Here is a 23,485-nt window from a genome sequence, read left to right on the forward strand (position 1 = left end):
TTTTGTGTTAACTGCACTGTGATATTAATTTAAAAATAAATAAATACAAATAAAAAGTCTCTCTCTCTCCCTCCATCCATCTATCATCCCAGTCTGAACAGAGGATGAATCAGTCCTTCATCTCCTTAATCATGCATAGACAGGACAGGTAGAGAGGTAGACAGACTGAGACTAACACGTATTTGATAGCTAACCTTTTCAAGCTCTTTGACAGCTAGAGCTCAAAGTGAATATGAGGGCTGTAATTGGCTGTGCGGATGGAGGGAGGTACCATATGAGGGAACATACACATACGGGGGGGGGGGGGGGGTGCAGAGAGAGTGAGACAAGAGAGAGTGAGACAAGCGTGAGTGAGACAAGAGAGACCGAGAAAATAGTGAGTGAGACAAAGCAAGAGAGAGTGAGACAAGAGAGACAAGAGAGTGAGACAAGAGAGAGTGAGACAAGAGAGACAGATACAAGAGTGAGTGAGACAAAGCAAGAGAGTGAGACAAGAGAGAGTGAGACAAGAGAGGGTGAGACAAGAGAGGGTGAGACAAAAAAGAGTGAGACAAGAGTGAGTGAGACAAGATAGACATAGACAAGAGTGAGTGAGACAAGATAGACAGAGACAAGAGAGAGTGAGACGAGAGAGTAAGACAATAGTGGCAGAGACAAGAGTGAGTGAGACACGAGAGAGTGAGACAAGAAATAGTGAGACAATAGTGAGTGAGACAAGAGACAGAGACAAGAGTGAGTGAGTGAGACAAGAGAGACAAAGCAAGAGAGAGTGAGACACGAGAGAGTGAGACAAGAGAGGGTAAGACACGAGAGAGTGAGACAAGATATGCAACGCAAGAGAGAGTGAGACAAGAGAGAGCGAGACAAGAGAGAGTGAGATGAGAGACAGAGACAAGAGTGAGTGAGACAAGAGAGAGTGAGACAAGAGAGAGTGAGTGAGACAATAGTGAGTTAGACAAAGCAAGAGAGTGAGACAATAGAGTGAGACAAGAGTGAGTGAGACAAGATAGACAGAGACAAGAGAGAGTAAGACAATAGTGGCAGAGACAAGAGTGAGTGAGACAAGAGAGAGTGAGACAAGAGCGACAGAAACAAGAGTGAGTGAGACAAGAGCGACAGAGACAAGAGAGACAAAGCAAGAGTGAGACAAGAGCGACAGAAACACGAGAGAGTGAGACAAGAGCGACAGAAACAAGAGTGAGTGAGACAAGAGCGACAGAAACAAGAGTGAGTGAGACAAGAGCGACAGAAACAAGAGTGAGTGAGACAAGAGAGACAAAACAAGAGAGAGTGAGACAAGGGAGAGTGAGACAATAGTGAGTGAGACAAAGCAAGAGAGAGTGAGACAATAGAGTGAGACAAGAGTGATAGAGACAAGAGTGAGACAAGAGAGACAGAGACAAGAGTGAGTGAGACAAGAGAGACAGAGACAAGAGTGAGTGAGACAAAGCAAGAGAGAGTGAGACAGGAGAGACAATGCAAGAGAGTGAGACACGAGATAGTGAGACAAGATAGGCAACGCAAGATAGAGGCAATAGTGAGTGAGATAAGAAAGAGTTAGACAAGAGTGAGTGAGACAAGAGAGACAGAGACAATAGTGAGTGAGACAAATCAAGAGAGAGTGAGACAAGAGAGAGTGCGACAAGAGTGAGTGTGACAAGAGAGAGTGCGACAAGAGTGAGTGAGACAAGAGTGAGTGAGACAAGAGAGAGTGAGTGAGACAATAGTGAGTTAGACAAAGCAAAAGAGAGTGAGACAATAGATTGAGACAAGAGTGAGTGAGACAAGATAGACAGAGACAAGAGAGAGTAAGACAATAGTGGCAGAGACAAGAGTGAGTGAGACAAGAGAGTGAGACAAGAGCGACAGAGACAAGAGTGAGTGAGACAAGAGCGACAGAGACAAGAGTGAGTGAGACAAGAGAGACAAAGCAAGAGAGAGTGAGACAAGAGAGACAAAGCAAGAGAGAGTGAGACAAGAGAGACAAAGCAAGAGAGAGTGAGACAAGAGAGAGTGAGACAATGGTGGGTGAGACAAGAGCGACAGAGACAAGAGTGAGTGAGACAAGAGAGACAAAGCAAGAGAGAGCGAGACAAGATAGAGTGAGACAAGAGTGAGTGAGACAAAGCAGGAGAGAGTGAGACAATAGAGAGTGAGACAAGAGTAAGTGGGACAAGAGTAAGTGGGACAATAGTGAGTGAGACAAAGCAAGAGAGCGTGAGACAAGAGAGAGTGGGACAAGATATGCAATTCAAGAGAGAGACGAGAGAGTGAGATGAGAGAGTGAGACAAGAGTAAGTGGGACAAGAGTAAGTGGGACAAGAGTGAGTGAGACAAAGCAAGAGAGAGTGAGACAATAGAGAGTGAGACAAGAGTGAGTGCGACAAGAGAGAGTGAGGCAGTAAAGAGTGAGACAAGAAAGAGTGAGACAAGAGATACAGATACACACGAGAGTGAGACAAAACAAGAGTGAGACAAGAGAGACAATGCAAGAGAGAGTGAGAAAAGAGAGAGTAAGACAAGAGTGAGTGAGACAAATCAAGAGTGAGACAATAGAGAGTGAGACACGAGTGAGTGAGACAAGAGAGACAGAGACAAAGCAAGAGAGAGAGAGACAAGAGAGACAGAGACAAGAGTGAGTGAGACAAGAGACAATGCAAGAGAGTGAGACAAGAGAGAGTGAGACAAGTGAGACAGAGACAAAGCAAGAGAGAGAGAGACAAGAGAGACAGAGACAAGAGTGAGTGAGACAAGAGACAATGCAAGAGAGTGAGACAAGAGAGAGTGAGACAAGTGAGACAGAGACAAGAGTGACAGAGCCAAGAGTGACAGAGACAAGAGTGACAGAGACAAGAGTGACAGAAACAAGAGTGAGTGAGACAAGAGAGAGTGCGACAATATAGAGTGAGCCAAGAGTGAGTGAGACAAGAGAGACCGAGACAAAGCAAGAGCGAGTGAGACAAGAGAGACAATGCAAGAGAGAGTGAGACAAGAGTAAGACAAGAGAGAGTGAGATAAGAGCGAGTGAGACAAGAGTGAGTGAGACAAGAGTGACAGAGACAAGAATGAGTGAGGCAAGAGTGAGTGAGACAAAGCAATAGAGAGTGAGACAAAGCAATAGAGAGTGAGACAAAACAAGAGAGAGTGAGACAAAACAAGAGAGAGTGAGACAAGATAGAGTCAGACAAGATTGAGTGAGACAAGAGAGACAGAGCAAGAGAAACGTGATGCAGTCAATGTCAAATTGACGAAGTGTTCAAAACTGAAAATAACATATTTTCCCTATTATTAGTTTGGGATTAACGGAGAATACAGTGGGTAAAAAACAATAGCACATGACAGACAAGGCTGAGTACTGTAGTGTGTAGCCTCCAGGTGGGTGGTCAGTCAAACCCACAGCACTACCATTCTACTGGGCACTACTGCTGAATGAAGAGATGGGGGGGGGGTAACAGAGTGTGGGAGGCCTGGTCTGGGCCTCAGCTGTAACAACTCCACAGATAAACATCACTAAGGTTGGCCATATGCAGGCAGGCATCTCTCTCAATTAAATTATAAATGTAAGGCCTTTATTGGCATTCTCTCTCTCTCTCTCTCTCTCTCTCTCTCTCTCTCTCTCTCTCTCTCTCTCTCTCTCTCTCTCTCTCTCTCTCTCTCTCTCTCTCTCTCTCTCTCTCTCTCTCTCTCTCTCTCTCTCTCTCTCTCTCTCTCTCTCTCTCTCTCTCTCTCTCTCTCTCTCTCTCTCTCTCTCTCTCTCTCTCTCTCTCTCTCTCTCTCTCTCTCTCTCTCTCTCTCTCTCTCTCTCTCTCTCTCTCAGAAGGTGCCCTCTCCTCTCAGCCCCTCAATGCCCCCTACCTCCCCCTCCTTGCTCACAGAGATAAATGATGACCCTCAGTGTTCCTTTTACAAGTGCCTTGGCAACCGCACACTCTCCATGGTAACGCCACAAAGTGGCAACAGCATGGTAACTCTGTTCTGGAGGGAATGAGGCTGTGTGTTATGCCAATGGGACTAATGGGGGCTTGTAGTTGTTTCTTATAGTATAAACTACTGCATTAGGATGAAGGGATCACTTAGAAGAGCCAATGCTAACACTATACACACAAGTCATTTTTGCCAAAAACATAAACACACACACACACAGCAGCACCGTGCCAAACTGGACAGTGCCAGGGTCAGAGCGGTATAATCCCTACAACTGGAGCAGGATTTGAACCAGCGACTGCAGTTACGGGGGGAGCACATTACCACCTGCGCCATTCAAGTACAGACCTCTTCACAGAGTCTGTAGCATGTACATATAGGGAGGCTACGTTTCTTCTGACCACTGATGGTAGCTTTTCAAAGGCTACAGCAGTCAGATGTCCCTGTCAGAAAGTAGCGGTACCTCTTACAGCTAAACTATATCTCACAATTTGCATTCATCCTGTCCTTTCTATCCTGTAGAAGATTAGGGACTTCAAAAGAAAGTGAAAATTCCCCTTTGCCGTGTGATGCCTAAAGCTAAAAACAACATGCACACATGGAAATGCAAACAGAAACTAATTTTCTTAGACAGGTTGTATTTCAGAGGCAGCGACAGTTCCCTCCGTCTGGCCTCCGTCTGGCCTCCGTCTGGCCTAAGCTCCCCATTGCTCTCCATCAATACAGGATCAATAGACCTGAAATTCTAATTCCATTTCATGCCTCCTTGTGGCTGCCGCGATTAAAAGCTTAGGCCGTGAAAAAAGTGTGAAGAATTTACTGTGACGGTTTCTCTCTCTCCTGCTCCTCCTCTCCCTCAGCCCATGTGAATGTACAGAACAGGCGGCGTCTCATTTAGTGGCACGGCAAACCTTTAAACTGACTTCTCTCATCGATTCATTTCACGACTGTGAAGGACGGAGGAGTCAAAGCCGGAAAGGAAAGAAAATGCAGTTTTGTATCGTTATTATCAGGGAAAGCTAATTATCAGGGAAAGTGGCTTTCAGACCGACCTCCTCCTCCTCCTACAAACCGCCACTGAATTATCACAGAATGTTGCAGCGCCTCAATTTCTTTCCCCAAGACTGAGGCAATTTCACCAAGGAAAATAACTAAAACGTTTTTCCTCAAATGGCCCGTCCCTCCATTTATGACTCCGGGCCCCCAATTCTGCAGACCCCAGTCCTGGCCCTGTGGTAACTGAAATGATTGTGTTGTTATTCAGCAACGAGGTAATGGGACAGAGTACTTGGGCTGATCTGGAAGTTCACTCTCGAAGCCCAGAGCACACACCATCCCTAAGAGCAATTATGACTAAGAAGACAGTGAAAAGGTATGTTCTAGGAAAGAAATGAGACCGAATGAGGCCATTTCTGTAGACTACCTGCATATTCAGGGGTGGACAAAGCCCCCATTTCTAGCCCCGATAATGTAACCACATCAGCTCAACTGATGTGATTGTATCTGATGGTATCTGGCCCAGAGATCCCCAGCTTGAAGCTAACTGCAGCAGGCACAGTATAATAGCATGATTATACATTCAGAATGTGGAGAGCCGATTAGGGCTGAGATGAATAAAAACATGGGTGGAGAAAGAAGATTCAATATGTATGGGTCTTCTCCACTCAGATGGCCTGAAAAACCAGCTTCTCCACATTATGAATGTGGGATCTCCGATACTGCCGCGCCTCACTGCAGCTACGGAGGATCTGAGGCGATCGGGAACATGTGAAATGGATTACTACGCTCTGGGAAAAGCAGACGGCACTTTATTCCCACACACTACAGGAGAAAAAGATAAATGAACAGCTTTAACTTTACCAACAACCACCCCCCACTGGTATAAGACAGATCGCCACCCCTGCCCAGTCGGCCTCTATGGCTACATATAGACATGTACATTCACTATATCGCCATTAGGAAACAGGAAACCTTGTAAGTGCTCAGGGCGAGTTCAATAACAGAACAGATCAAAGGTTACATTGGCTGCTACAGGACAGGGAGATAAGAGTAGCAGTAAAACGGGAATCAGTGAAACCACTTAAAGATCACAACATCTGATGAAGGGACCAAATGTGGTTTGAGCATCTGTTTTTTCTTCTTTATGGCCAATCTCACCCCTCTGCTCCAACTAATTTCAAATTCATTCCAGTCGGATATTGAGTTATGATTAAGCAATCAAGGGGAAAGGATCATTTACCACACTTGGAACAATTTCCAATATTCCCATTGGAGGCTATGAGCTAGGGGCCACAGAAGGCTACATCCTACAGTGTATTCTGTGTATAGATTCATTCACTCTACCATGTATCCTGTATTGATATTAATCCCACGGTGTAAACTATATATAGATTCATCCTACTGTGTATCCCATTTAGAGATTCATCCTACAGTGTATGCTGTGTATAGAGTGGATGTCATGCATATGGAAGCCCCGCAGTGCTGGAATAAGACAACCGACAGGTTTATGAGTGGAAATTAAGATGGCCTGGGGCAATGAATAAATATGCACGTGCGCACGCACACACGCACGGACAAGTGGAGGTTAACTTAGATTTTTCAAAGGGAAATAAGATCGTAGTCCCTGAGACAACCGATGCAACGCAGAAGGGGGGTTGGAGCAATGGTGGTCATTTATCATGTTTTGGCTGGGTTAGAGGGAGAGAAGGGGGTGAGGGGTGGCTTTCATATAAATTGAGTGCACGTGGAATCTGGTGGTGGTGTGTTGAGCTGGGAAGAGAGAGAGAGAGAGAGAGAGAGAGAAAGAGGGAAAGAGTGAGCGAGAGACCCTGGGATTAATTTGAGTGGCAGGAGTGTTTGTTCAGATAGTTTATCCACTGCCACCTCAGGACACAATACTGAAGGACACTGGGGCCAGCAGCAATACAATGAGTTTCCATTGGGAAAAGAGATAGCAGTCTCAAGGAGTGACTGAACTCAGGATTCCCCATGTGTTTTTCTGTTGCTCATTATGAAAAACGAGATTTCAGTCTTGGGGCTGTGGTTTGATGTGGTTGTGTTATCGTACCCTGGTAGTTACTGTTGTTTGTCGCTTTTGAGACACCATAGCAACAACATAGCCAGTAGTACCACTTCCTCAAAATGGTCAGAATTAATCTAAGATAAATCAGTAAATCTGTAATAAATTGACGTTTTTGTTGAGGTTTTAATCGCGCAATTTTACATCTAAGATGTTTGGTGCAGTATTTCTCAAATAAAAAAAATGGGAAGGAAAACTAGTAGTACTCCGCAGACAGTATGGAGTACGCTGCTGTCAGGACTGATTTCTGACAACATTCATCAGCAAGATGTCAAACTATGGTAGATAAAGCACCAGATACATGCTGTTAATCGGTGCCCAGCAGGCACATTGAGCAGGCAAGACACGCCAGCTAAATCAGCTTGGCAAGTCACTGGTGAGTGTGACGTGTTGCGTCGGTGCCGTTATGTTTTTACAGCTATCCTTTTGCCAAACAGATGTTATGGATTTGCTGAGTAAGTCCAAGAGATGAATCTCTCCTATGGACTATAGATCATTTCGACCCACGGTAGCATAACACTAATGTGCACTGACACAATATAGAATATCATGTGAACTCATATGTAGTAACCCATTTATGATATATGGTGAAACAACAAAGAATACACATGTCAAACCTGCCAGAAACAATAGAAAATACACATGTCAAACCTGCCAGAAACAATAGAAAATACACATGTCAACCTGCCAGAAACAATAGAAAATACACATGCCAACCTGCCAGAAACAATAGAAAATACACATGCCAACCAGTCAGAAACAATAGAAAATACACATGCCAATACTGCCAGAAACAATAAAAAATACACATGCCAAACCTGCCAGAAACAATAAAAAATACACATGCCAAACCTGCCAGAAACAATAAAAAATACACATGCCAAACCTGCCAGAAACAATAGAAAATACACATGCCAACCTGCCAGAAACAATAGAAAATACACATGCCAACCTGCCAGAAACAATAGAAAATACACATGCCAAACCTGCCAGAAACAATAGAAAATACACATGCCAAACCTGCCAGAAACAATAGAAAATACACATGCCAAACCTGCCAGAAACAATAGAAAATATACATGCCAAACCTGCCAGAATCAATAGAAAATACACATGCCAACCTGCCAGAAACAATAGAAAATACACATGCCAAACCTGCCAGAAACAATAGAAAATACACATGCCAAATCTGCCAGAAACAATAGAAAATACACATGCCAAACCTGCCAGAAACAATAAAAACCACATAGGCTGTTTACATAGCCATTGATCTTTTGAACACTCAGATCAACTCTGGAAAATATCTGATGTGATTGGTCAAAAGAGCAATTAGCAGTCATAGAGGGTGTGCCAAAACATAAACAAGGCTTCTGAAACACAGGCCCCAGATCACCACCACGGCCATCCTCCTGGCCTCCTCCCACAATCTGGCCCAAACAATCTGTGGGCCGAGGGGAAACACTGGCTCTGATGGCTGATCAGACAGTGATATGCAGCACTACAATAGCTGCTCATGAAATGATGAGCTAGATTGAAGAGCCTGCCTGGCTGGGTGTCAGGTACCAGAGCATTATCACCCTCAAGGGAACAAGACTCCCTCCCCCCCCCCCCTCCATCTCTCCACCCCACCCCATCTCCCCTCCATCTCCCTCCACCCCCCCTCTCTCTCTCAAGTCCAGATAAGACAAAGCAAAGCAGCTGTACAGATGTGCCTGTGATTCATGCAGCCGAAAGAGGGTTCCCATGGGAATACCGCAGTAAGGAAGAATAGCTGGCATAAGAGAGTAAGAGAGGGAGAAATGGTATTATGCCGCGCCGCCCATATTTAGGCTCAGCCAGATCAAATAATGTGATTTTCCACTAGCTAGTGAGGATGGGGAGGCATTCAGAATCCTCATCAGCGTGCTTTCAGAGTCTAATCAACAACAGCAGATTGGCCTGGCTGGATACAGAATAACAATCTATATAGACATTAGTCATGGTTTGCAAAAACAGAAGACAGAACTCTGTGCCCTCATGACTGTGAATGGTCTGACGTTACTCACTACTCTATGGAATACAAACCTACCTAGCCCTGTCATCCGTCTGCCTTTACACCCACAGCCTCAGCCAGCTGTCCTACCTTCCCAGCCCCAGCTCAAGTCACTCTCTGCAGTCTCTGCCCCGTCCCCAGCCAACCCCCTACACTCTCCCAGACACTCCACCCTCCCAGTCCCCTGCTATCGCACAGCCAACCCCCCATGGATGCTCCCAGACCCAGGTGAGAGATGCAGAGATGTTAGGGAGATGATGGGTCTATCTGGGCTCTGTCTGTTACCCTGCCTCCCTCCATTTCTACCCTTCACTGCTCCTATCCCTCGTCTCCTCTCCTATCCCTTCTCTTGTCGCCTCTTGTCTCCCCTCCCCATGACTCAATCTTGCTTCTCCCCGCCTACAAACAAAGACTCAAGAGGGAAGTTCCAGTGGTCTGTAGAGCATTGGTCCAACCATCAGAATTCACACTCTTGGACTGGAATATGTTCTGGGTCACTTATGAAGATAATATCGATGAATACGCCGACTCAGACACCAGATTCATCAAAAAATTCATAGACGACGTGATACTGATAGTATCTTTCAAAACATACCCGAATCAAAAACCGTGGATTGATAGCAGCCTTGTAGGGAAACTGAAAGAGAGAGATGCCGCTTATAAACAGGGCAAGGTGACCGGGGACAATAGTTTGGTTAAACAGTACAAATACGACCGATGCAGATCGATCAAGATGCCATAACATAGGGACAAAGTGGAGGCGCAATTCAGCGGGTTGGACACAAGGCGTATGTGGCAGGGGCTCCTAACGATCACAGATTGCTAAAAGAAAGCCAGCCACATGGTCACCAACGCCACCCTACCGGAGGAGCTAAACACCTTTTAATCACGAATCGAGCACAATGAGCTGCTGAGGAGAGCCCCCGGTGACAACGTGGAAGTCATTGAAACGCGTTAGCCCTTTGCAAGGCTGTGCGCATGTGAAGACCAGCTGGCTGTTGTGTTCTCTGACATTTTCAATCTCTCCCTACCTCAGGCCGTTATACCCACCTTCTTCAAGATGTCCACTATCATCCACGTGTCCAAGAAAGGGAAAGAAACTGAACTGAATGACTACTGACCTGTAGCACTCCCGTCATCATGAAGTGCTTTGAAAGTCAAAAGACCATATCACCTCCTCCCTCCCGACACACTCGACCCTCCCCAATTCGCCTACCGCCCTGACAGATCCACGGACGATGCAATCGTCATTGCACTGCACGCTGCACTTACCCACACCTTCAATGGTAACTGACCTGCGGCTCCCACGACATTCTTTCTGCTTTACATGTGACTATTAAACACTGTACCCTGTCATCACACCTGCAAATGTGACTATTAAACACTGTACCCTGCCATCACACCTGCAAATGTGACTATTAAACACTCTGAATATGAATCTCTTCTCCTCCTCCCCTCCCCCTGTCTCCTCCTCCCCTCTCACAGTAGTGGAGCTGAGAGATGCAGGCAGTCAGGGACAGGCTACGTTGTCTGCCTGGTGTGTGTGTGACTGGAACAGAACGCTTTTGAAATTCAAACTATATATCAGCTTGTCTTTGGGTGGATGGGTGTGTGTGTGGCTCACTGATTCTCGTCGTCAGTTCTGGGGAAGTCTGACTGTCACAGTTCTGGGAAAGCCTGACTGTCACAGTTCTGGGGAAGCCTGACTGTCACAGTTCTGGATTAAGTTCCAGTGTGCAGCAGCGCATTTACACCGTTTGACAGTTTAATGGTGAGTGTATGCGAAGGAGGGGGAGTTATGGGCAACAAATCACACACACACACACACACACACACACACACACACACACACACACACACACACACACACACACACACACACACACACACACACACACACACACACACACACACACACACACACACACACACACACACCAGCGGTGTGTTGGCTGTGTCAAATGTGAAACTGGTCTCTGGCATCCCATACGTGACATGCCACCACCTGCCAACGTCAGTCCAGCCACAAATGGTCACCGTAAACCCAATGTAACACATTTCCCATTTGTTTCGCCACGCACGCACGCACGCCGCCATGTTCTCTCCTGCTGCCTGCGACAGCTGTGGTAAAATAACAGAATTGGGGAAGGAAAGAGCCCGAAAGAGAGAAATAAAGAAAGAGAGCGAAAAAGAAAGAGAAAGAAAGAGAGAGAAAGAGAAAAAGAGAGAAAGCCAGAGGAAGAAAGAGAGAGAAAGAAAAAGAAAGAGAGCGAGGAAGAGAAAGAGAGAGAGAGAGATGATCTACCCTGTAAGAGCCAGTCTGTGACCCTGACTACCACCTCCCCCATCTTCCCCCACTCCTGATGGGAAGTTCCAATCAGAACAGGGGATCAATACATCCTGGTCTCTGGGCCTGTGGAGCTGGGTCTCTAAAGCTAACGACTAGCACCTTAGAAGAAAGGAAGTGCATATTGATTAAAAAGGCTTAATAAGACCCAGTAGTCTGCCTAACATTGGGTGATTGGGTTGTGTATTGCCTGATTGATTAATTGATACAGACGTAAGAGTTGACTTACTGTAATGACCCAAGATTATATCTAATATTATTGAATGTTCATGTTTCTTACTGAATAAGAGATGTTAAGATAATGGCCATGTTAAGATAATGGTGTGTAATATATATATATATATATATATATATATATATATATATATATATATATATACATATATATATATATAGGGGATTGGTAATAATGCAATTACATTGATGGATGCCTCAATCTATCTGCAATATTAAAGTGCATCTACCCCCTTTAAAAAAAAGGGAAAAAAGCCATTGGGTGTACAAAACATTAGGAACACCTTTCTAATATGGAGTTGCACCCCCCTTGCCCTCAGAACAGCCTCAATTCGTCAGGGTATGGACTCTATAAGGTTTCGAAAGCGTTCCACAGGGATGCTGACCCATGTTGACCTCAATGCTTCCCACAGTTGTGTCAAGTTGCCTGGATGTACTTTGGGCCGTGGACCATTCTTGATACACACGGGAAACTGTTGAGCGTGAAAAACCCAGCAGCGTTGCAGTTCTTGACACATTCAAACCGGTGTGCCAAGCATGTAGTGCCATACCCCGTTCAAAGGCACTCCAATATTTTCATATAGTCTTGCCCATTCACTCTCTGAATTGTTCACTTTTTTTATTTAACCTTTAACCTATTATTTAACCTTTAACCTATTTAACCTTTAACCTATGTAACCTATTTCACCTATTATTTATTTCACCTATTATTTATTTCACCTTTAACCTATTATTTATTTCACCTTTAACCTTTAACCTATTGAACTAGGCAAGCCAGTTAAGAACAAATTGTTATTTATAATGGCGGCCTACACCGGCCAAACCCTAACCCGGACGACGCTGTGCCAATTCTGCTCTGGGACTCTCAATCACGGCCGGTGTCTGTAATGACGCCTCAAGCACTGAGATGCAGTGCCTTAGACCGCTGCGCCACTCGCGAGCTCCCTGAATGGCACACATAAACGTCTCATTTGTCTCAAAGCTTAAAAAGCCTTCTTTAAATGGTCTCCCACCTTCACCTACACTGATAGAAGTGGATTTAACAAGGACATCCATAAGGGATCATAGCTTTCACCTGCATTCAAGTCATGGAAAGGGCATAATGTGTTGTCTACTGATTTTGTCTATGTATGTTTTTTGTTTAAAAAAAAGCTATATATAAAACAACAATAATTTTATATATATATACAGACTTATTCTAAAATGGAATAAATAAAACAATTTCCTCATCAATCTACACAGACAATCTACACACAATACCCCATAATGACAAAGTGAAAACAGGTTGAGACATTTTTGCAACTGTATTAAAAATAAAAAACAGAAATACCTTATTTACATAAGTATTTAGACCCTTTGCTATGAGACTCAAAACTGAGCTCAGGTGCATCCTGTTTCCATTGATCAACTTGATTGGAGTCCACCTGTGGTAAATTCGTTGGTTGGAAATTATTTGGAAAGGTGCACACTGTGGTTAAACTGAAATATACTAATTGATTAAAAAAACTTATTTTTCGAATAAATGTTTAAAAAGGGTATAATTTTAGTGAATGATATCATAAATAGGACTGGTGGAGTTGTCACACATGCAGCTAACACAGACATATGGAAATGTCTGCTCTACCCAAAATTACAACCAACTAATTGCAGCATTACCACAAAAATGGAAGAGACAAGTAGAAGGGGAAAAAAGTAAGGAACTTGTATGTCGGCCCTGTATTAAAGAACAAAAATGGTTAAAGAAAAGTGTGATAAATAAAAACATATACCAATTTCATTTAAGGACCAAAAAACTGACAGCTGTGCCATATAAATTGCAAAATAGTTGGGAAGAGATTTTCGATGTACCCATTCCATGGCACATGGTTTATGAATTGATACGCAAAACAACGCCGGATTCAAAACTTCACATTTTTTAATTTAAATTACTATACAAAATTCTTGCAACCAATAGAATGTTATATATATGGGGGATACAATCTTCCCAGCTCTGCAGATTTTGCTGTGAGGAGGCAGAGTCATTAGATCATTTATTTTGGTATTGTCCATATGTTGCTAGTTTTTGGTCACAGGTCCAGGAATGGCTGAAGAATATCAAAATTTGCCTAGAACTAACACTACAGATAGCAACACTGGGTGATTTGAAAAGCCATAGTCAATCAATCAATAATATAATAATTATTTTAGCAAAAATGTTTATTTTTAATTTACAATCTGTCGAAGCTATGATAATAGAAAGGTTCAGTACTTTTGTCAAGCAGCACAGTTGAAAAATATATGGCAAATAGAAATCCAAAATGGATGGTGTTGAGAGATAGATGGGAGGGGTTGAATGGAGCTGAAGGGTGGGACTAATAACAAGATAAACAATGTAAAACATACGGGGTCTGTAAAATGTATTTAGGTTTAGAAATGTTGTAAAAACACACAGTTACAAATAGAAATCAAACTGGATGGACATCAGAAGTAGAGGAAGGACTAAAAACAAACAAAATATAACTATTGTAAAATAGATTGTGTCTGTAAAATGTGTATAGTATGTATAAACTGAAGGTAGAAGCCTAAGTGTTGTTGTTTATTAGTTTACTCCAATTGGGGAAAGGGTGGTTGGGTTTGCTGGGAATAATAAAGGTATATTCTAAAAAAGTATGTATATCTATATAGGTATGTGTATGTATATATGTATGTGTATGTATATGGATATATATATATATATATATATATTTACCAAAAATTGAATTGATGGAAGCAACAATCTTTCCGCAATATTAAGCTGATCCACAAAAAAAGGTGCACACCTGTCTATATAAGGTCCCAAAGTTGACAGTGCATGTCAGAGCAAAAACCAAGGCATGAGGTCGAAGGAATTGTCCGTATAGCTCTGAGACAGGATTGAGTCTAGACACAGATCTGGGGAAGCGTCCCAAAACATTTCTGTAGCATTGAAGGTCCCCAAGAAAACAGTGGCCTCCATCATTCTTAAAATGCAAGAAGTTTGGAACCGGGCCTCCCGAGTGGCGCAGTGGTCTAAGGCACTGCATCGCAGTTGCTAGAGATCCTGGTTCGAGTCCAGGCTCTGTAGCAGCAGGCCGCGACCGGGAGACCAACAGGTGGCGCACAATTGGCCCAGCGTCGTCCGGGTAAGAGGAGGGTTTGGCCGGAAGGGATGTCCTTGTCCCATCATGCTCTAGCGACTCCTGTGGCGGGCCGGGCGCCATGTGTATGGTGTTTCCTCCGACACATTGGTGTGGCTGGCTTCCGGGTTAAGCAGGCATTGTGTCAAGAAGCAGTGTGGCTTGGTTGGGTCGTGTTTCGGAGGACACATGGCTCTCGACCTTCGCCTCTTCCAAGTTCGTAGGTGAGTTGCAGCGATGACACAAGACTAACTACCATACCATGAAATTGGGGAGAAAAAGGGGTAAAAAAAAGAAGACGAAGAAGTTTGGAACCACCAAGACTCTTCCCAGAGCTGGCCGCCTGGCCAAGCTGAGCAATCGGGGTAGATGTGCCTTGGTCAGGGAGGTGACCAAGAACCCGATGGTAACTCTGACAGCAATCTAGAGTTCCTCTGTGGAAATTGGAGAACCTTCCAGAAGGACAACCATCTCTGCAGCACTCCACCAATCAGGCTTTATGGTAGAGTGGACAGACGGAAGCCACTCCTCAGTAAAAGGCACATGACAGCCTGCTTGGAGTTTGCCAAAAGGCACCTAAAGACTCTCAGACCATGCCAGGCATCACATCTGGAGGAAACCTGGCACCATCCCTAAAGTGAAGCATGGTGGTGGCAGCATCATGCTGTGGGGATGTTTTTCAGCGGCAGGGACTGGGAGACCAGTCAGCATTGAGGCAAAGATGAACGGAGCAAAGTACAGATAGATTCTTAATTAAAACCTGCTCCAGAGTGCTCAGGACCTCGGACTGGAGCAAAGATTCACCTTCCAACAGAACAACGACCCTAAGCACACAGCCAAGACAAAGCAGGAGTGGCTTCAGGACACGTCTTTGAATGTCCTTGAGTGGCCCAGCCAGAGCCCGGACTTGAATCCGATCGAACATCTCTGGAAAGACCTGAAAATAGCTGTGCAGCGATGCTCCCCATCCAATCTGACAGAGCTTGAGAGGATCTGCAGAGAAGAATGGAAAAAATTCCCCAAATACAGGTGTGCCAAGCTTGTAGCGTCAACCCAAGAAGACTCGAAGCTGTAATCGCTGCCAAAGGCGCTTCAACAAAGTACTAAATAAAGGGTCTGAATACTTACGTAAATGTGATATTGCCATGTTTTATTTATTTATACATTTGCAAAAATTTCTAAAACCCTTTTTGCTTTCTCATTATTTGGTATTGTGTGTAGATTGATGAGGGGGAAAACAATTGAATCCATTTCAGAATAAGGCTGTAACGTTACAAAATGTGGAAAAAGTCAAGGTGTCTGAATACTGTCTGAATGCACTGTATGGGGTGCAGGTAGCCTAGTGGTTAGAGCGTTGGGCCAGTAAACGAAAGGTTGCTAGATCAAATCCCAGAGCTGACAAGGTAAAATTCTGTCGTCCTGCCCCTGAACAAGGCAGTTAACCCACTGTTCCTAGGCCGTCATTGTAAATAAGAATTTGTTCTGAACTGACTTGCCTAGTAAAATGTTTCAAATATGTACGTACATAAATATGTATATAATGGCCTCTGCCATTCGTAATAAAACTAAATATAAATGCCGAGTTTGACAAGCAGAACAGACAATAACGGCTAAAAATGTAGTCCGGACCAAACAAAAATAGGAAAAAAGAATAAGGTTTGAGAATGCAATGACACGGTTTGCACCCAAATAAATAATTAAACGCTGCCTTTTCAAAGTCTTTAATAATACATCAACGTTAAGATAACAAAGGCTAGGGCACTAGAGCAACTTCCTGTTGGTTCAAAACCCCACCAATGAAACAGGATGTATTGTGGGTACATTCAGGGAGAGGGGAGGAAGATGCCCTTAGGCCTGGTTTCCCAATGTCAAGCTGTCATTCATGACGTGTCCAAATTGCTCACCGTGTGATCTGAGATCAAAGGGTTAACTGGTACTCTGGACCCAGTGGGTCTTCATTATTCAACAGGCCCTTACAACAGAGAGAGAGAGAGAGAGAGACAGAAAGAGAGAGAGGGAGTGAGGGAGACCGAGAGAGAGACAGTCACAGACAGAGAGAGAGAAAGACCTAAAGAGTAGGAACCTGAACTTCACCAAATAAATCAGAAATACAGACATTGTCATCCTACAAGAAACATGGTATAGAGGAGACGGACCCACTGGTTGCCCTCTAGGATACAGGGAGCTGGTAGTCCCATCCACCAAACTACCAGGTGTGAAACAGGGATAGGACCCAGGGCGTATGGTAATTTGATATATACCTAACTCACTCTATTAAATTAATCAAAACAGGAACATTTGGCTAGAAATTCAAAAGGAAATTATCTCAACAGAGAAAAATGTCTTCCTGTGTGCTACCTATATCCCCCCACTTTAATGAAGACAGCTTCTCCATCCTGGAGGGGGAAATCAATCATTTCCATGCCCAGGGACATGTACTAGTCTGTGGTGACCTAAATGCCAGAACTGGACAAGAACCTGACACCCTCAGCACACAGGGGGACAAACACCCACCTGGAGGTGACAGCATTCCCTCCCCCATATGCCCTCTAGGCACAACTATGACAACATAACCAACAAAAACAGGTCACAACTCCTGCGTCGCACGCTGGGTATGTACATAGTCAATGGCAGGCTACGAGGGGACTCCTACGGTAGGTACACCAATATCTCTTAGCCATAAAACCTGAGCCTACGCCTTCACTATTGTGAATCACTAAAACAATACAGAAATACACCACAGAAAAAGAACGAACAGAACGTCAGAAATCAACTCAATGTAATAAAACAATCCATAGACTCTAACCACTTCTGGGAAAATGGGAAAACACCAAACAAACAACACAAATAGTTATCTATACAAAACGGAGATGTATCCAATCTTTTTGGCCCAAAAACAAAGAACAAACAGCAAAAACATATACATGATCAAATACAAATCTTAGAATCAACTTTTAAACACTACCAGAATCCGCTGGATTCTCCAATTACATTGAATGAACTTCAGGACAAAATACAAACCCTCCAACCCAAAAAGGCCTGTGGTGTTGATGTTATCCTCAATGAAATGATCAAATATACAGACCACAAATTCCAATTGACTATACTTAAACTCATTAACATCATCCTTAGTTTGGGCATCTTCCCCAATATTTGGAACCAAGGACTGATCACTCCAATCCACAACAGTGGAGGAAAATTTGACCCCAATAACTACCGTGAGACATGCATCAACAGCAACCTTGGGGAAATGCTCTGCATTATCATTAACAGCAGATGGGTACCTTTCCTCAGTGAAAACAATGTACTGAGCAAATGTCAAATTGGCTTTTTACCAAATGATCGTACGACATACCGCGTATCCACCCTGCACACCCTAAATGACAAACAAACAAACCAAAACAAAGGCAAAGTCTTCTCATGCTTTGTTGATTTCAAAAAAGCTTTTGACTCAATTTGGCAAGAGGGTCTGCAATAAAAATTGATGGAAAGTGGTGTTGGAGGAAAAACATACAACATTATCAAATCCATGTACACAAACAACAAGTGCGCAGTTAAAATTGGAAAAAAACACATTTCTTTCCACAGGGCTGTGGGGTGAGACAGGGATGCAGCTTAAGCCCCACCCTCTTCAACGTCTATATCAACGAATTGGCGAGGGCACTAGAACAGTCTGCAGCACCTGGTCTCACCCTACTCAAATTTGATGTCAAATGTCTACTGTTTGCTGATGATCTTGTGCTTCTGTCCCCAACTGAGGAGGGCCTACAGCAGCACATAGATCTTCTGCACAGATTATGTCAGACCTGGGCCCTGACAGTAAATCTCAGTAAGACAAAAATAATGGTGTTCCAAAAAAGGTCCAGTTGCCCGGATCATAAATACAAATTCCATCTAGACACCGTTGCCCTAGAGCACACAAAAAACTACCCATACCTCGGCTTAAACATCAGCGCCACAGGTAACTTCCACAAAGCTGTGAACGATCTGAGAGACAAGGCAAGAAGGGCCTTCTATGCCATCAAAAGGAACATAAAATTCAACATAACAATTAGGATCTGGTTAAAAATACTTGAATCAGTTATAGAACCCATTGCCCTTTATGGTGGTGGGGTCTGGGGTCTGCTCACCAAACAAGAATTCACATAATGGGATAAACAGCAAATTGAGACTTTGCATGCAGAATTCTGCAAAAATATCCTCCATGTACAACGTAAAACATCAAATAATGCATGCACAGGAAAATTAGGCCAATACCCACTAATTATCAAAATCCAGAAAAGAGACGTTAAATTGTACAACCACCTAAAAGGAACCGATTCCCAAACCTTCCATAACAAAGACATCACCTACAGAGATATTAACCTGGAGAAGAGTCCTCTAAGCAAGCTGGTCCTGGGGCTCTGTTCACAAACACAAACACAAACAGACCCCCAGGACAGCAACACAATTAGACCCAACCAAATCACAAGAAAACAAAAAGATAATTACTTGACACATTGGAAAGAACTAACAAAAAAACTAGAATGCCTTTTGGCCCTAAACAGAGAGTACACAGTGGCAGAATACCTGACCATTGTGACTGACCTACACATAAGCTTTGACTATGTACAGACTCAGTGAGCATAGCCTTGCTATTGAGCAAAGGATTGCTCAAGAGAAGACAGGCTATGTGCACACTAAGGCTGGGCGGTATACCGTATTTTATGATATACCGGTATTGATGCATGGACCGGTTTGGGTTTTTACTTTACCTTCTATACCGGTATTCGAATGTTTGGTTTGTTAAATGTGATATGCCATGTGTAATGTCAATTTTTATAGTTTACTACGCTACTTGAGTCATCTCTCTCCGCTATTTCTCTCTGTGCCACTTTCCACACAGACTTAGCCACACCCCCTGTCACTCAGAGCGCATTTGATGTTCCTCAACCCCGAGACACTTACGTTCAGTCTGCATGGTCTACGCAGCACATGCAACAATGTTCATGACAACAATGCTGTTTTCACTTTGCTTCTTATTATAAATCCACTAGTGTTCTATAATGACACTATTAGTTTGTGTTTCTTATGTCAGGAAACAGCTAGTTTGTATTTTCTTAGCAAGTTGCCCTAAATCTTGTGAGATGCTAATTGTTAGCTGCTAATGCTAATAGCTAGCTAATAATTGTACTGAGTAAAAGAAAACGTAGCTAGCTAATACAGCCTGATAATACCAGTGATGGTGTAGACCTGAATAAGCATGGTGTTTGTGCAACAGTATCTTCAAAACCAAAGAGGAAGAGAAAACATGCAATGTATCCAAAGCTTACAGAGTCTCCTAGGAAACACTTGTCAACACTTTAGTTCCTACCCTGTCACAATAACTCCTCCCTGGCATTTTAATTCGTTGTCATCTCAAACAACAATGTATTCAAAGTGCCCACTATTATATTCTAACTATAGAATTAGAATAGTCATTCTATTTCCATGATTCCAACAGTTTTGCTCTAATTCACAAGTCAAATCGCAATTGCAACATTTGGTTAAAAATAATTCCTAGATTATTTGCCCATATCGTGCAGACCTATGTGGCAGAGTGGAAATGATCTCAATTGAGCAGTGGTGTAAAGTACTTCAGTAAAAATGCTTTCAAGTACTACTTGAGTAATTTTTTGGTATCTGTACTTTGCTATTTTTATTTACTTTTACTCTTACTTCACTACATTCCTAAAGAAAATACTGTACTTTTTACTCCATACATTTTTCCTGACAACTAACAGTACTCGTTATATTTTGAATGCTTACCGCCTGGTATAGAGGTCCTGGATGGCAGGAAGCTTGGCCCCAGTGATGTACTGGGTCGTTCGCACTACTATCTGTAGTACCTTGTGGTCGGAGGCCGAGCGGTTGCCATACCAGGCAGTGATGCAACCAGTCAGGATTCTCTCGATGGTGCAGCTGTTGAACCTATTGAGGATCTGAGGACCCATGCCAAATCTTTTCAGTCTCCTGAGGGGGTATAGGTTTTGTCATGCCCGCTTCACGACTGTATTGGTGTGCTTGGACCATGTTAGTTTGTTGGTGATGTGGACACCAAGGAACTTTAAGCTCTCAACCTGCTCCACTGCATCCCCGTCGATGAGAATGGGGGTGTGCTCGGTCCTATTTTTCCTGTAGTCCACAATTATCTCCTTTGTCTTGATCACTTTGAGGGAGAAGTTGTTGTCCTGCAACCACACGGCCAGGTCTCTGACCTCCTCCCTATAGGCTGTCTCGTTGTTGTCAGTGATCAGGCCTACCACCGTTGTGTCATCGGGAAATTTAATGATGGTGTTGGAGTCGTGCTTGGCCGTACAGTCATTAGTGAACAGGGAGAACAGGAGGGGGCTGAGCACGCACCCCTGAGGGGCCTCTGTGTTGAGGATCAGCGTGGCGGATGTGTTGTTACCTACCCTTACCACCTGGGGGTGGCCCGTCAGGAAGTCCAGGATCCAGTTTCAGAGGGAGGTGTTTAGTCCCAGGGTCCTTGGCTTATTGATGAGCTTTGAGGGCACTATGGTGTTGAACGCTGAGTTGTAGTCAATGAATAGCATTCTCACATAGGTGTTATTTTTGTCCAGGTGGGAAAGGGCAGTGTAGAGCGCAATAGAGACTGCATCATCTGTGAATCTGTTGGGGTGGTACGCAAATTGGAGTGGGTCTAGGGTTTCTGGGATGATGGTGTTGATGTGAGCCATGACCAGCCTTTCAAAGCACTTCATGGCTACAGACATGAGTGCTACGGGTCGGTAGTCATTTAGGCAGGTTACCTTATTGTTCTTGGGCACAGGCACTATGGTGGTCTGCTTAATACATGTTAGTATTACAGACTCGGACAGGGAGAAGTTGAAAATGTCATTGAGGACACTTGCTAGTTGGTCAGCGCATGCTCGCAGTACAAGTCCTGGTAATCCGTCTGGCCCTGCTGCCTTGTCTAAAGGTCTTACTCACATCGGCTGCGGAGAGCCTGATCACAGTCTTCCGGTACATCTGGTGCTCTCATACATGTTTCAGTGTTATTTTCCTTGAAGCGAGCATAATAGTAGTTTAGCTCGTCCGGTAGGCTCGTGTCACTGGGCAGCTCTCAGCTGTGCTTCCCTTTGTAGTCTGTAATGGTTTGCAGGCCCTGCCACATCCGACGAGCGTCAGAGCCGGTGTAGTACGACTCAATCTTAGTCCTGTATTGACGCTTTGCCTGTTTGATGGTTCGTCGGAGGGCATAGCGGGATTTCTTATAAGCTTCCGGGTTAGAGTCCCGCTACTTGAAAGCGGCAGCTTTAGCCTTTAGTTCAGTGCGGATACTGCCTGTAATCCATGGTGCTGGTTGGGGTATGTTCGTACGGTCACTGTGGGGACGACGTCATCGATGTGCTTATTGATGAAGCCAATGACAGATGTGGTATACTCCTCAATGCCATTGGAGAAATCCCGGAACATATTCCAGTCTGTACTTTTTCAAAGTCGATCTTTGCCTTGATGACAGCTTTACACACTCTTTGCATTCTTTCAACTAGATTCACCTGGAATGCTTTGCCAGAAGTCTTGAAGGAGTTCCCACATATGCTGAGCACTTTTGGATGCTTTTCCTTCAGTCTGCGGTCCAACTCATCCCAAACCATCTCAATTGGGTTGAGGTCGGGTGATTGTGGAGGCCAGGTCATCTGATGCAGCACTCCATCACTCTCCTTCTTGGTCAAATAGCCCTTACACAGCCTGGAGGTGTCCAGTTGACAAACAAATTGTAGTCCCACTAAGCGCAAACCAGATGGGATGGCGTATCGCTGCAGAATGTGGTGGTAGCCATGCTGGTTAAGTGTGCCTTGAATTCTAAATAAATCACGACAGTGCCACCACCAAAGCACCCCCACACCTCCTCCTCCATGCCTCACGGTGGGAACCACACATGCGGAGATCATCCGTTCACCTACTCTACGTCTCACAAAGACACCAAAGGACAGATTTCCACTGGTCTAATGTCCATTGCTCGTGTTTCTTGGCCCAAGCAAGTCTCTTCTTCTTACTGGTGTCCTTTAGTAGTGGTTTCCTTGCAGCAATTCGACCATGAAGGCTCGATTCACGCAGTTTCCTCTGAACTCTGTGAAGCATTTATTTGGGCTGCAATCTGAGGTGCAGTTAACTCTAATGAACTTATCCTCTGCAGCAGAGGTAACTCTGGGTCTTCCATTCCTGTGGCGGTGTCACATTCGTCATAATGAATGGACCAATGCGCAGCGTGCGTAGAGTTCCACATATTTTAATAAATCGAAACTCACCAAACAAAACAAACAAGCACAAACGAAACGTGACGTTCTGGACTGCTCACAGGCAGCTACACAAACACAAGATCCCACAAAGCAGAAAGGGGAAACGGCTGCCTAAATATGATCCCCAATCAGAGACAACAATAAACAGCTGCCTCTGATTGGGAATGATAACAGGCCAACATCGACATATAAACGCCTAGATGACCCACCCTAGTCACACCCCGACCTAACCAACATAGAGAATAAAAGCTCTCTACGGTCAGGGCGTGACAGGCGGTGCTCATGAGAGCCAGTTTCATCATAGCGCATGATGGTTTTTGTGACTCCACTTGAAGAAACTATCTAAGTTCATGAAATTTTCCAGTTTGACTGAACTTCATGTCTTAAAGTAATGATGAACTGTCGTGTCCCTTTGCTTCTTTGAGCTGTTCTTGCCATAATATGGACTTG

General features: G+C 44.1%; 1 protein-coding gene across 1 annotated transcript in view; it reads right to left on the reverse strand.

Moving 5' to 3' along the window:
• LOC120062393 (bifunctional heparan sulfate N-deacetylase/N-sulfotransferase 1-like) overlaps window positions 1-23,485 on the reverse strand; it is an 85,820-nt gene that overhangs the window by 29,745 nt on the left and 32,590 nt on the right. The gene's annotated exons all lie outside the window — the stretch shown is intronic.

Source organism: Salvelinus namaycush, chromosome 17 (assembly GCF_016432855.1).
Source record: "Salvelinus namaycush isolate Seneca chromosome 17, SaNama_1.0, whole genome shotgun sequence".
In the NCBI taxonomy this organism is placed as follows: domain Eukaryota; kingdom Metazoa; phylum Chordata; class Actinopteri; order Salmoniformes; family Salmonidae; genus Salvelinus; species Salvelinus namaycush.